The sequence below is a fragment of the Bombus pyrosoma genome, linkage group LG7 (genome assembly GCF_014825855.1).
Source record: "Bombus pyrosoma isolate SC7728 linkage group LG7, ASM1482585v1, whole genome shotgun sequence".
Lineage (NCBI taxonomy): Eukaryota > Metazoa > Arthropoda > Insecta > Hymenoptera > Apidae > Bombus > Bombus pyrosoma.
The window spans coordinates 1,847,272-1,864,175 of record NC_057776.1 but is presented as its reverse complement, the minus strand read 5'-3'; the positions used below and the strand labels follow the sequence as shown (position 1 = coordinate 1,864,175).

Genomic DNA, 16,904 nt, shown 5'->3' with positions numbered 1-16,904 from the left:
ATTCATAAGAGACGAGCAACTGGTGGTAAAAGAAAATCACTCCGCAAGAAGAGGAAATTTGATTACATTCTATAAATTTTACTTTTCTTCTAAGTATTTAAGCTAAAACATCAGAACTTTATAAAGCCGAAAACTAATAAATCTCTACAAAGGGCATAAGTTACTTAATAAAATAATGCGCTATGTATTCTAAATGGAACACGATATTCTTCGATACATTTTATAAACGGACTTTTATTTTCTTTTTAAATCCGTCAATTAAAACATTTGAGTTTTGTAAAATAGAAATGAATAAGAATTTACTCTATTTCACTGAAAAATCTAATCCAATTAATAATAAAATAATCCACCAGATGTTCCAGAAGGACGAAGAAAACGAAAGCATTTATCATGAAACGTCTCGAAAGTGCATTCGGCCAGATCTTCGCATTTTCACCATATGGAGCGAACGATAAAACAAATTCTTTTTCTTTCGGCGATACCGATACGGTCAAATACTTCTCCAATAATTTACATAACCTGATTAAATGCACGCGTCGCGCGCGTAAAGCGAGCTCGTTAATCAAACACTCGACTCAAATAGCAGTTTCACGTCTACGACCGTGCAGAACATGTACATAAGTTCGCTTTGTGCACTTTTCTCGCTTATCGTGCTTTATGAGCCGCTCTTTTACAAATCCAGCTTTATTTATGCTTATTACATCGTGGTTGGTGGTAAACTCGACTAGTACAATGAATTCGTTTAAACGATCACCAGCGTTTTCCTCTCTTTCGGTTTTTATCAAACTACACGCAGAAACAGCTTTAAATGTTCGCCATCTTCGTACTCTTTTTGTTGTATACTAGATATTTGTATATTTTTAATGTATCTTAATTTCGTTTTAACATTTGACTCTAGTTAACTGAAAATTTAAATCGGGCAATGTGAAGATAATTATAGTAATGGTTAGATTAAAAGAAAATTTGAACTACATATATAGTTTGAAATTGGAAAATTAAGTTATTATATCGTAATAAAGGGTGGGACAATGACTTTGAGCGTATAAAAGTCACCTCGACTGGAGACTTTTCTCGAGATATAAACATTTTCTTAGAGATGTAAAGAAACTTTATTTACCAACGTTGTACGGTATAGAGAGAGAGAGAGACGTGATATAGGTTATACATATACATATAAGTGCTATGGGAGACAAATGTACATATGTAAGTTTTATTATTTGTTAAATCAATTGCCTGGTCTTAGTACTACCAGAAAATAATCACTAGTTTACATAAAAGAACAAATAAACAAAAATAAGTGAAAAGGGTAATATAATACTAATAAAAATCATATAACAAAGATAATATCACATTATAAACAAAGTATACCTCGCCATATATATATTAAAAGTAATAATTAGAGCATTCTTACACAATTGAATCAATAGTATCACTCGTAGTAGTAAAATTTTATAAGTCACAAATTTTAAGCTGTCAATAGTAATAAATTCTCTTAAACAGAGTGAACAACCAAACGTGATCAGTTTAGATCATTTTATGGTTAGCGGCCCGACAGAAACATTTTTAGGTTAGAACATGGTTCAAAGAATGCTTTAGGATCATTGGTTTTCAAGATCACATTTTTATGGATAAGCCTATAGTTTTTATACATTTATCTTTTACTGGATGTTGAAACGAATTCGCCAAAAATCATGACAAATATCTTTTTCCTATCTGAATCGAGGAAACATTAAAAAATATCTTCCAATCAGCCCACTAACAATCTATATATATAATCATCAAACTTGTTCTTGTTATAGATATATACATATATAGAATGAAACACAAAATGTGATCAGCTTAGATTATTCCTTAGACTATATATATATATATGCAAAACAAGTGAAGTTTTGTAAATAAATTTTGCAAATTTCGCATTATATGGTTATTCTTTTCTAGGCATGAAATTATACAAGAGATGTTTATGGCCTACTACTTGTTACATCAATTCACTAATAATAGTTAAAAAATTATTGTGCAGAAGGTGCAAATTATAAATACAATACAACAATAAATGCACTAAATATAAAGGTACAACATGTAATTAAAAAATGCGCAAGTACAATGATTTAATTGGAAAACATGACTAAATTGATTATTTTTAAAAAGTATTGTCTTCAAACTGAAACATTTTTTGTATAGAGAGTAAAAGAGTTATTTGTCACCACCCCTTAGCATTGTTTTGCACCCCTGTTCGGTGGAAATCTGTGGAAAAGGTTGCAGAAAAATTAGATAGGAAGATTTGAGAGGAAATAGAATATGCGTAATATATGGAACTGAAGGAAACGATTGGAGTAAAACTTGTTCAGCGTTTAATAAGTATGCTTTAGAAAATTGAATAAAGATGATTACATGCATCGTAATTGACAACCAGTAAGTTTTCAATATATTTTGTTTTTATATATACACATACCTATGGTATAGAATACCACTATATGTCAACAATATTTTCACAGTAATTAACTGTGTCAGTAGAATGAAATAAAATTATACTACAATAATGTATTCTATCATCAATTTCGTATATCAAAAAGGTAACCGAAATTCCAAACAAACTACTTATGTAATTCAGGTAATTCAAAATTCCATAGATATTAGAATAAATTCTAAACTTTAACAACATAATCTGCTAAAAATTCCGCGAATTAAAAAGATTACTAAAACGAATATATTGATGTGACAATCACTAATTCCGAAGCAAATTCTATGTTTCAATTATGTAGGAATTGCTCATTCCTCGACTTAAATCAACGTGAACGAATGCAGTAATTATTTTCAGATGACATCGATAATTATTTTAAAACGGTTAATAGTCACGTTGATGGTGATTCAAATAAGTGATCGAACACGCATTACTCGGCATCGGCTGATCGTAGAAGCCCATCGTTATTAATACTTCATCCATAGTTACGAATTGAAAAGCGGTTGAACGACAATTCGCTGCAATCGGATTAATTTGTTGGTCGCAGTGCAGCATCGAATACGAAGAATTGATAATCTTGTAATCGCATGAACTGTTAGTGATGTCGTATACGCGATATGTCAGCTATTTTTTTTTTTATTTTCATTTAAAGCAAAATTATCTACGCACTCGCGTACATTCAACGTAGTATGACTTAGACGTTCCGTTTAAACGAGATTCGTTGTTATCGACTACGATACGACGTTAATTTTGATATTAATGGCCACACTGCAAATATTTATGCAAATTCATGTTTTTATGAAAATAATAAAAAGAATGAAACCTAAGTAGAAATTTTGCCTGCTATAATATTTAATAATATAACGACTGCTATGTTTTGAATATTTTATACATTTTTCCGATTTCAAATATCAACACACTTTATCTTTCTTCAATTTTATATCACCGTGCTATTTTAGACAATAAAATGCCAGTGATGGACATGAATGGTAGGTTTTCTTATTTTTGTAACAAATCTTTTTTATTTAGTGTACTAATGACTATTTAATGTTAATGAAGTTGACAATCTAAGTATTTGATTTCAGGATCATATTTTTTTCTATGTCGCGTTGTATTAATCCTTTAATAAATGATTTGCTATGATATATGATAATATAATGTAAAATATAATGTATTTGTATAATTTCATGTATAGTGCACTAAGGAGCTAAACTGATTACTTTTATTTTCTTTTTTTATTTTAGAAGTAAAATACACGATCTAGTTGTTTAATTTTTCAGGAACAAAACGATTAACATCGACCAGTGTAATGTGGCTTGTGTGTGATTTTCCTATATAAAATATGATATAATGGACAACGACCAACAGGGAAACAATTGAAATCTGTTACTTTTTCAAATTTGAAATTCATACAAGATGCTGTGAAAGTAATTTGTATGAGTTACAGGAAAATAATGATTAATATCTATTAAAATAAGAATTAATATCCAATAATTATATTCCAATCTACTATATTAATCTAAACCACACTAGAAAGATTTATGATGGATTAGATCTGGATCTGACTTATGAAATTGCGAGCACCACATACGTGAACATAATGCTAGAACAAATAATAACGATAACAGAAGACTTGATAATACACAGTAAAAATTCTTACTTTTTATTGTTATATATCTTATCGTAGATATAAAATTGTTCAAATAGCATACATTTCATAAATATAAAATAATAGTTATATATAACATATAATACGGTTACAATCCTTAAAGAAGCATTACATATATTTCTATACATGTAATGCTGTTTTAATGATTGTAAAAATATGATATGCTATATATAAATATTATTTTATATTTATCAGATGTATGTTATTTGAACAATTATATATATTATATAGTACGAAAGTAGTACTTACAGAAAATATCAGGGTTCTAAGTATGCATATATATAAAGCAACAATACAGAAACGTGGAAAATCTAGATGAAAATAAAGATTTAATTTTATTATACATATATAAAGAGATCCTTATCAATATCTGTTATAAGTATCGATTAATATCAAATATATAAAATAGTTTATAATTCATGGTTCCAAAAGAAATAACAATTCTCCGTTTAACGATCTTCTAATATTTTTTTAAATTCACACCACCATTCATGCGACACGAGATACTTACAATTAACACATTTAAGATAGACATAAGTAAATACATTATAATTAGAAAATGATGTTACTAAGTATCAACTATTAATGTATTATAAAAGATATCTTAATAAATATATAGATATAATATGTTTCTATATATTTTATACATTCTATATATTTATGTTGTTATAGATAGCTTAATAAAAGCTTATGTTAAAAATCATCCTACAAATGAGGATATAAATTTTCTTAATTAGGTTCATTTGACGTTTATTGGATGGCATTCCTAGCTCCGTAGCAGCCAGGTGAATTGTGTCATATGGGAATTCCCCGCGTGTTTCAGCACAACAATGAATTATAATATATCAGAAAGTAGAGACGAATATTAAGCACTTACATATGTACGTGGCTTCTACGTCTGTATATGAGAAAGCTTATCTGGAATTGATGTAAAAACAAAGCACGAAGAAGAGAGAAAAGTGAACAGGATAGTCAGAATGGATGAAAGAAAAAGAGAAAACCAGAAGGCTGAAAAGAGCAGGAAAAGGTTTTTACGAGGGTATAAAAGAAAACGGAAAAAGGAAGAGAGCAGACAAGTGTAGAGCATCCAAGACAAATAGAAAACTTCTTTCTTTTTTTTATTCTCTGTTTATACAAGATCTTAATTTTATCGTAATTTTAATAATAAATTGACGAAAAGATGCGGAGATTACCAGTCAGAAATGAAAAAAACACAAACTTTGCATTGAATTCTGAGAAACGTTTAATGGTACAATAACTATGATTAATAGGGTTTCTTAGATCAATATGGACAAGGACATAACCGCGGAGAAGTAAAAGATACGCATTGATGAATGCAATCACATGATAGACAGTAAATTATTTAAATGCACTTAGGAATTGTTAGTAATATGAACGACCGTCGTATCGCGACGTATAACCCAGATGACAGAATCTACAAAACATTTAAGAGTATACTAAATCATAAAGAATTCAACAGATATTTGTAAAATTTTAACGAAGTTACATTACCCTGTTTTATTAAAAAAAAAAAGGGGGTTCCGAACGTTTTGTTTACCATTTTTTATTAACATAGAATATTATTTTAAAAGTAAATGTCCAATCGTTCGATTTTTAAACATTTTTTTATTATATATTTATGATTGTGTCAGAAGATTTTCTTTTTTTATTATTGTTTTGTGATTTATAAAAATACTTATATCGTACCTGTAAACTCACTATTCGTTGTTCATCTTAATCATCTAAATCAGCATAAAAGTTTAATCAACAACGACAATTTAATTTACGTGTATACAAGTCACTCGATCTCTTCATTAGGCTTTAGATAAATCTAACAACATTTGTGAAATATAGTAAGAACAGTTGTAATATCGTTTAAAAATCCTATTATATATATTTTCAAATTTCATTTTAATCGTTTAAGTGACGAGTCTATTATGATAAATTAAATAAGTGATATTTCATTACAAAAATTTATTACTACCCTGCTAAAGATATAAGTGCAAAAGAATATCTTGAACTACTTATTGCTAGTATCTAGAAACGTCTAATAGTAAGATGTGTAGAAAAATTAGATTTCTTAACCTATAATATCATAATTGCTCTTAAACATATTGCAGTAATAGGTAATAAAACGTAAACTATATGCGTTCAATAACATCCTTGGAAATTATGACATGAATATCAAGTGAACAAGATGCTTACTATGCTACTATCAACAAGTGTGAAAAATTAATATGACAATGATTATAACTGATTATTCAACTTTTCTCTACCGTGAACAGTATCTCTTCTTAAACACGCAGAAAGCTATGGAAATGTTCTCATACATTTTAAGTGATATCACGAATAAATAATACTTTCGTAAGAAAAATAATTTGGAAAGAGGAAAAAAATTAGAAATAGTAAAACTAAAGTAAAGCTCTCTACAATTTCAATTGAATGAAACAGAAGTCTGGACACTGATTAGCTAACATGCTGTAGCATGCAAACTTCCCGTCGCTTGTCCGATGCAATCATGAGGTTTCGGTTCAAGGGTGCACCATGTAAATACGCAGCGAAAAGAAAATGAAAAAGAACGAGAATGATCGAACACAGTGACTCGATGACATACGCCGAGAGCCGGAGTCTTTAAGGTGCAAGGTCGATTTGCGCTGGCAATTGTAGTTGACATTGCATCGGCGTGATCCGCAGTTGAATGCAATTTCGCTCGACCGTGTATCGATCATTTCGCGTGGCGTCCATTGAAACGTACGCCATAATTACAATTCGAGCATAAGCGAAAAAATAGAATGCCGTTTACGAAACATTCTTGCCCATATATTTTATATCGGAGAAATGTATTCTTTGGCTGTAAATTATAATAGTACAAGAAAGTTGAAACGTTGCTATAATCAGATTAAAAATGTGAATTTCTTCACAGAAACCTACAATTTTATCTTTTCACATTCGATGTTACGTATACGTAACATTATACTTTAAAAAGTTATTAATTGTTTAAATGATAGATGTATTTGTTTTTAATAAAATTAGTTTTTCTCATATTTTAATGCATTATGTCTTGTTTACAAAATTACTTAAGAAACTATGTTTCTGTTATTAATAATATTATAAAAAACAACATTTCTCTTAAACTCGTAAGAAATTTGGTTTTGGAAGAGCTAAATAAGATGCTTGATGTTGCAAATTATTAATTGTTTAAATGATAGATGTATGTGTTTTTAATAAAATTAATTTTTCCCGTATTTTAATGCATTATGTCTTGTTTACAAAATTACTTAAGAAACTATGTTTCTGTTATTAATAATATTATAAAAAACAACATTTCTCTTAAACTCGTAAGAAATTTGATTTTGGAAAAGCTAAATAAGATGCTTGATGTTGCAAATGTTTCTTCCAAAAATGGGTTGAGTACAGGAAACGATATCAATTAAATATGTATACCAGCTCGTTCATCTATCTACCAAGTTTTACAAAATTCTAATCTGAAAATTTAGAACACTATCAAAAAATTCATGTATTCTTTGCTTATGCAAGTTTTGTAAATGCTTGTATATAGAGCTGAAATAAAATTCGTGTGGCATTTGAGATATTCGATTTAAAAAATAATATTCGTATTTATTTAGGCTTTGTTATGAATTTTAAAATCTTCATAAATGTACATAACAATATATTTTAATGGTTAGAGGGATACGTAGATTTTTTCCATTAAAGTTTTACTTTACCGCCAGTTTGAGGGCTTCAAATAACGACATGTAATTGTCATCCATACTCTTCATAAGCTTGGCCATTTAGTATAATAGAAATCACATGTGACATAATTCGCAATTATTATTCGTTTACCTTATACATAGGTATAAATAATACACGAAATTAAAAAAAAAGAAAAAGAAAATGAAAAGCGTAGAAGTGAAGTGTAAAATATGAAATATTTTATGAAATAACCATTTATTTCTAATTTATCTATTTTGTAATCTCTCATTAAAGAAGTTTATTTCCGTTAATGTGTACGCAGTTTGAAAAGATCTTTTGTAAAGTAGCTCGATCATAATTTTTCATTTTGTTAACAAGCTTGTTAGCATTGATAACTTCTACTTTATAATTTATAACATTTCATTAGTAATATTTAATAATATTAGTTTAATGGTAAAAAGAAGGACCTAGTTATTGATCAAGTGGCAGTATAATTATAAAGGTACAATTATAAATTATAATTGTAAAGGTAACTATATTAACACTCTAATCGTAAAATTTAATCGTAAAAATAATTAATACAGTATTAACATTCTTAGCGTGTGCAATGATTTTATTCAAATTGTATATTGCAAATTAATCATGATGGTTCATTGCTTTTTCTTTTCATCACATCTAATATAGTAGCATTCTAGCTTAGAATTTGAATGCATAAACCAATCCACCACTGTTATAATTATTCTTCAAAATAATAAATTGTAGCTGTTTGGTATCATAATTGGCATATAAAATTATTTTTGAATTCGTAAATATTTCACTGATCTAGAATAAAAATAATATTATGCATCTCTTTGCAATTTTTTATTACTATTCTTAAACCACCTTAACATTTTCGTGTTGCAACGTTATATTGCGTTATAAGTTATAATGCGTTATTGTAGATTCTTATTTTTATAGTATGTACTCTATAAAAATATACTCAATGTTCTTGGATGAAAGAAAAGAAACCTTGAAATAAGCATATACCGTGCTTCAACAGTTGTTAACATTTTACTAAACACCCATTATGCCGATACGAAGGATGTGATTTTAACAAGCGAGTTTAAATATAGGGTTTTGAAATCCATAACAGTGCTCTAACACTAGATGTATGTCATAAAACGATTGAATTAAAATACAGAATAAAATCTTGTGTGTATCCCTTCGTCCAAAACGGATATCCAAAATCTACTAATATTATTACATACATAATTCCTACCTTAAATAATACTTGTATATAGAGCAGTTTACATTAACATTGCGACACATCTTAAGACACAATAACTCCTTTAACATTGGACCAAACATGTCTTGAGTCTTTTATATAAGTTATACGATTTAGTGTATTTAGTGTGAACGAACATTCTGAAAAATGGCAACTAGTCGGAATCGCGAAGAAAATAGCGGAGATCGCTTTTTACGATTCTTTTAACTTGAGCCTATGAAGAAAATTGATACAATATGTTTTGTAGATTTATGTCAATTATGTATATGCTAAAAATTTTGTCAAAGTCAATTAGAAAAATTGGTTAAAAGAATTGTGAAAATCACAGTTATTCGCGACTTTAACTATAATAAATCTAAAGATTCTTAACTTAGTTCAGATTAATGATCTTTTCATAGACAAAAGTTATAATTTTGTTATTTACGAGTAGAAATCCTAGCTAGGCAACAATCTGAAATAGAAAAGTTAGGGAGGAAGGAAGTCGGCGGTCTAGATAGTTTAATTCGTAGTGTGAAGATCTGATAAGTAAAAGTTCTGGGTTCAAACCTTAGTCAAGAAATGCCGCGAGTTCGTGTCTTTCCTTGGTACTCCAAATTTTAATTAGAACACGGAATGCTTGAAATCCTGTTTCACTCAATAACGAACGGCGCATCGTGAATTTACAGGAATGCCAAGTGAGAAGGAATAGACGTGAATTATGGAACTAAGGGATAATTTTAAAGTTATCTGATTTTACCTTTGTACTTCGTCGAAAGGGATCGGAAACAAAAAATGCTTCTAATCATTTGGAAATAATCATTAGTTTTAATAGTACTTGTTAGAAATATACGAAATTTATAATCATTTTAATTAATTTTATATGAAATAAAAATTATAACGGCCAATAACATAGAAATTAAAATAATTGGAAGGATATCACCTAAATGTACCACTGCCATTTCAATGAATATGAAATAGTTCTTAAAAGAATATTTGGCAGTATTTTCATTTAATTCTGTAGGATGAAAACTACTTTCAGGATTGAAAAATAGATTACATTTTTCAGAATATCTAAATATATCTCCAATCTGAATTATATTGAAATCATTTTTTTTGGGGGGGGGGGATAAGTTACGAACTAAGAGATGCAAAGATATGTTTTCTGTTATAATTGTATATTGTTGAATGAGAGAATGAAATTACATAAAATATGTAGAATAATTTAGTAATTTTTCTTGCTATATATTAATCCATTTCTCCATATAAACTATATGTATATATTGTAATTGTATAGGTGAATTAAAGTGAAGTATACGGGTTATTAGAATAATTTTTGTTATATTAGAAATATCACTACACAAACTACAGATGGTAGTGCAGATGTAGTTTATAAGCTACAAACGGTGCGGTCGAAGCAATATTTTCCAACTTTGTATTGAAAAATAAATTTACTAACAAGGCGTGTACAAATATCAAAAAGCGACAAACTTTATTAGAATTTGTATTTTCTGTTATTCGTCAAATTCCTTACTTCTTGCAATATTTAAAAAAAATGTTTAAACATAATAACCAAATTACGTGAAAATTACGTCAAATACTTTGATTTAATTTAACAAATATTATTTTACGAACTCTAAAATAAATGAATTAATTTGTAGTTAATAAAAACTACTAATTCAAACAAAGGTCACGTAAATATTAAACAAAAGATTAAAAAGGATTAATAAAAAGCAATTGTAGAATTTTACTTAGTTAATTTTTCTTATTGTAATCAATATTACTTTATTATTAATATACATATATACTGTATGTATAAGTATATTATTAATGTCTTCTGTTACATTATGCACCAATAAAAATTAACGAATTTACCTGTTGAAGTCTGTCAATAATTATCAGGGATTTCAGGTACCTAATATGTCATTTACGTCAAATATACTTTTGCAAGAAGAAACATACATTAGTAACGCTAATATTTTCCCAACTACATCTATGGAGCGTAATAACAAGAGTGAAATTTATAGATTTACCGTGTATGATGAAATTGCATCATCAAAAGCAACCTTGTAGGGAAGTACCTTTTTTTTCTTTGCACGTGGAGAAATCTTCATGGACACTCCGCTGTTGCTAATAATCGGCAACAGCAGAGTAGTGTCGGACTCTTACCGACTAAAACTCCACGTTGACCATGTTGCGCGTATGACAGGAGTGCTCCAGGAACTTCTTATGAATTATCTTTCTCTCTTGTTCGAGCCAATCCTAAAAATTTCCTGACAGTTGAATTTGGCGCCAGGGGGGCATTGCCCCTAGCGCCATCTCCCTTTCTAGTCGCGGTCCGTTGGGACGGTGATGAAGCTGCTCTAGGTCGCCTGACCGCCATCCCCCAGGCAAGTACCTATCGGTAAAATTCACGAGATGATTGGATAGTATGTATGTGCCAAAATTTGATTAGATTGCAAATTCTAGATGATTACATAAAAGTATAAAATATTATGTGAAAGTAAAGGAATATATATAGTAACATGGATATTTTTCTTTTTAAAAGTGACAACAGAATGCTGAACATTTTATACATTTTATACATTTTATATCTATACATTTAGAATATTATGAAATTAGCTCCGCTTTGGAAGAAATCTATAAAGAAAAAAGAAAGAAACACGAAAATGATTTGATGGCTGACATTTCAAATACCAAATATATTTTATGAATTATCAATAAATAAATTATAAATAAAATGTGGATATTTACTTATAAATATATTTATTAACTAATAATAAGTGTCTGAAAATTCACTTAGACCCGTAGATTCTTATACCTTTAAAATGATTTTAAGAATATTGTAGACCAATTTAACATTTCTACATTTTTCATTAGAAGTGTAATTATTATTTTCATATTAATAAGGAATTTCATTATCCCGTACATATAGCACATAGGTACGTAACAAGTTAGTGATAATGTACATTATTCAATTATTAATTAGTTAAATGATAAACGTATTCGTTTTCAATAGAATAGTTCTAATCTAAAAAAATTTCTTTACAAAAATGCAAGAAAAGATATGTTTCCATTTTTAATAATTAATAAAAGGAAGACTTTTCTCGCAATCTAAATATTTACTTAATCTTCGATGCTAAAGCAACTAAATAAGCAACTTCTCAATAAAACGAACGAAAATATGAATGTTCGTTTTCTAAATTAAATAATTAATATGTAATGTTAATAAATAATTAAAAAAATTAATAATTAATTTTTTGGATTAAGTTTGGATTAATTTTGGCATAAATTTTTTATTATTTGAGCAACTCATATCAAATTGAATAACATTTGCTTGATTGCACCTTAAAATCTTAATCTTAAAATCATTTTAAAGGTATTTTTATTCAGAATAAGAAGAAATTTCGTGGCCCCATCACTCATCAGTCACTCATATCTATTGATCTACGATTTATATTTTTATGACAGAAACTTATTGTTAGGTAGAATTGAAATAGAAGAGAATTGTTCTCTGAAAAGACCTACTCACGACTATGCAAATATTATACATAAATAAGAATATATATATATGTCGGGTTGGCGTTAGACTTAGGGCCGTGTAACGTATCTTCATTAGGACAAGCCATCGTTGTTGTTCAATGGAGATTATATTTGCAATTATATGTACAAATGTTCATTTAATAGAGTTTGACAATTATGCGTGATGATTAGACACTCTAGATGTTAAAGACAATGTTCTTAGGTTCAATAACGAATCCACGGTCAAGGGGGAAAAACTCTTTGTCTAATAGAATATATTTTGAAACACAGAGTGACGTTAGCTGTGTCGCTCGGTTTCTTTCTGACTGGCTGACAAGACGATGTGAGTAAACTCTCCAAGGTGATCACAAGAATAAAAGATTGATACGATCACATTTGTCAATTGCATATTGACTGGGGATATCAACAAAATTCCAGGCGCCGTTACTAGGCAGACCCGCGTGGAGCCGTCATTGCTCCTGCCCGGGCTTGTTTGTTAATACAGCGTGTGTCCCTCAATATCGGTACTTCTTCCGTTAGGTAAAAACGTTCATCATCAACGTGGCTACGTTCGGCGACCAGTCGTGTGACCTCGAGCCCAAGCCCACTGTCACAAATCTCGGGCAAACATAATCAGATCGTATCACAACAAGTTCTTCTAAGTTCTATTATTTAAGTACAGCTATAATAAATAGTTTAGACCAAAGTATTGGGGATCTTCCCAAAATTCCAAAATTCTTCCAAAAGAAAGACCCGATGTCCCTACATCTCCGACATATAAATATATACATAGATATTAACATAAAAAGAAAGAGATAAGGATTGACCAATAGTTAACTTTTCATAAAAAAGAAACATAAATCAATGAGCTGAGTCTTTTCAATGTGTCGCATTGAGTGTTAAAAGCAGACAATTTAAATTTAGACAATGAACGAGAAAGCCAAAGTCGCTCGTTCTTAGTACTATTGTAAATAAATCAAACGTATTAGTAACGCTACTCGACCTGCTTTTCGTACAACTGTTTCTATTTCTTCTCCCCTTCTAACTATTTTTCAACTTTCTTGTCAAAGTAACAGGGGGCGTGGTAGGAAGGATGTCGCAAACGTACAGTATCAGCTCTTAGCCATCTACTCCAATTCTAATTACAATAAATCCGATTTTAATTACGTGACCGACCAGACTGTGTAGTCGGGTCCACGTAGAGGGAATAAGCGAACAAGAGTCGAGAATGAGAAAAACGAACTTTGTGCTTGTCTAATGGACAGCTGGAGAAAAGAAAAGAAGAGAAAATTTTACGAAAAAGGAGATCTTTACACAAATCATTTCGTGGAAATTAAGTTTCCTTTATATTTCTCTTTTGTAAACGAATTTCATGCTAATATAATCTAGTATCTATATAAACATATTTACTTAGAAAACGCGTAGAATAGTCGATTTCGCTCGTCCGATTTGGCTGTTCTACGAAGAATACTCGAATATATTAGGCGTCGCTGCCGTGAAATCATTGAAGCCCGCTAACCTGTAACGCAGCAAATAAGATGGCATAATTTATGACACAATCAAGTGTCTTGCTCTCCCTAGAACCGGGGAGGGCGAAATCAGGGCGATCGCTGGAGCGTTCGAAACCTTGTTTTCTTACACATTGTTGTTTAAACTGCTAAATGTTTTTGAAAAATAATTAAGGTATTGAAATGGTAAATAATTATGGCATAATTTTTTTTTATCATATTTACAATATGTGTAGATGTATATTTGGCAAATTCATTGAGTAAAGGTATAAGTGCCAAGAAATTAAAAATTGATGAAAATTTTTCGTAAGAAAGAATTTAATTTCACGTGAGAAATCTTATTAATTTCTCAAAGGTAATGTTAAGTAGCAGAATCTTTAAGGGATGATATATTAAATATTATAAAATATTACTATACATGCCAGAATAATTTATTTTAGGTTTGGAGGCTATCGTAAGACTAGAAATCCACTGAGATTAAGTCAAACCAAGCTAAGCCAGTGTAAGCTGTGTTACGCTAAATTGTCACAGTTCTTAACAAAAATCCTTTACTACATCACTATACTTAACCACTACATATCTGTTTCAAAAAAGATATTTCACAATATGCAACTGATCGGGAGGTGTGTTCTTTTTGGTTTATAAAAGCAGGCAAACTGCCTTATCCTTAAGAAAGGACCCTGAGGATCTGATGCTTGACGGACCACCGGAGTCATTTGAATCGCCGCAAATGGCTCATTGTAATAGAAACAACAAATTGATCTGGAGATTTCTAACTTATGAATCATGGATCATAGTTATATAAATAATTTAGTATTTACAATTAAAATCTGCTACTTGTTACTTATTTGTATATTTATTTGTAAATTTGCTTTTTTGTAGATTAAAATGTTTAGTGATTAAATATAAACAAACTATTTTTTAGATGCTTGAACAATAGTCAAAAAACAAAAAATATTTTAGATATATTAAAAAACATAAATAAAATCATTAAATTTTACATTTCTATCAAATATTAATAACCAAATACGTGCACATTTTCATCATTATGATATTATTTATCAATACGGTATGTTAGTTGTGTATTTATTGTTTATGCTTTTTTTTTATTCGTCATTCGAATAAATTTTGCTTGCAATCGTAACAAGTTTATAAACTGATAATTAACAAGCAGAAATAGTAATATGATGAACAGCCGATAGTGACATGAACTAGGTGTGCGGAGGGGAAAAGGCCCCTGTGATGGACCTTTGTGAGGAAAAATTGCTTATAGCAATTCCGTGCCAATCCCAGCTAACTGGGTCTTCAAAAGACTTGAACTTGGCTTCAATAGAAACCGTTCCATGTATTTGTACAGAATCAATTTTTCAAATAGTTGGACCAGTTTAGCTTGCCAATGGAAACGGTTCCATTTAAATACATTGAAACAAATTCCCTTGAATTGCCTTAACCTGTCAGTAAATCTCTAGTAAGATAAAGCGTTATTCAGAAAGTATCTACTTGAATTCCAGTGACCAAAAGTCAAACAATTTGATTAATCAGGATGAGCGTAGAAATTTGAAAGGATACTTCAAGTTACACTAATACAGTGATTTCAAATTGCTTGAATTCAGGTAATTTTGACTAATGTAAACTGTAAACAAAAATGTAAACATAATATAAAATTAACAAACATTTATAAAGCTAGTGTAGTATCATGGATGAGGGGCCTGGGAGGTGTTGTGCGGATTATAAACAAGCGGTTGCTGAGCATGTACGTAGTGAGGCTAAGACAAAAGACAAGGGGTTGCTAGGGGACAATAAACGAATTAACAGCAACGAGTTGAGATGTCAGAGAGTGCAGATGGCGTTGATGAGAGTCGTCGATTAATTACTTAGTTGTGTTAATTATTATACGATTAGTTCATGTTTAACAAACATTGTTTTTTGTTCAATTAACATCTGTTCAATCTACTTATCATTAATAAACTAATTATAGTAGTTACGATACTATACTAGAATAGAACTACGAATCATGAGATATACGCTTTGTACAATTATCAAAGAAGATAAACGTTAAAAAATACATCTAGCGACGCAAATATTTAGTTTCATTGACAAATTTTACAAGCATACTCGACAGGGTATCTCCATTCGGAGCCCTCGATTTTAGAGAATTTATAGGATAAAAACCTTTTAGGTTATTTTGTAGATCCGCGGAGGGGGCTCGTGACGTCATGCTTATGAGCGGTTCCAGGGCCCCTTCCGCCATGCGCCAAGTACGGCCACCGTGGAGATTTTAGCCGGTACGAAGCCGGCATTACCCGGCGCCCTCTCCCCGGAGGGTGCCGGGCGCCTATGAAGGTTTCCTCCACGGAAAAAGAAATGGTTACTTTGTAGATCAGGAATTTTGAAATTTCATATATACGTAAACTCCCTAGAGAGTTTAAGGTCGATGGGGACTTTCTTTGTTTCACGGACAGATCGACTTTCTTTGTTTTACGAACAGCCATTTTGAGAGACGCTCATTTTCCCAAACGGATGGACAGCCCTTTTAGAGAGACGCTCATTTCCCAAACGGACGGACAGAGAGCAACAGCATAGTAGAAAGAAGAATTGTTTAAAACATTGAAAATTGATGAAGAAAGACCGGTAGCTCAGGACGTTGAAAATCGATTCTCGATTTTCAGGTAGACGCTGCACAAAGCTTGTTATTTATTTAATTATTACTGTTATTAATTGTCGTTAATTATTAACTGTTATTTACTCCTGTATTTTATTTAAACATTTTCATAATAAATTCGATTTTCAGACTTCAGAATCGATCCTCTA

General features: G+C 30.1%; 1 protein-coding gene and 1 long non-coding RNA gene across 5 annotated transcripts in view; both read left to right on the top strand.

Annotated features, from left to right (window-relative positions):
* Positions 1-16,904, top strand: part of LOC122569527 — a 353,752-nt gene that overhangs the window by 247,978 nt on the left and 88,870 nt on the right. The window lies entirely within an intron of this gene.
* On the top strand, positions 1,938-3,952 carry LOC122569532. The gene is made up of 3 exons (XR_006317499.1): positions 1,938-2,070; positions 2,182-2,412; positions 3,742-3,952. It is a non-coding gene; the product is annotated as an uncharacterized LOC122569532 (long non-coding RNA).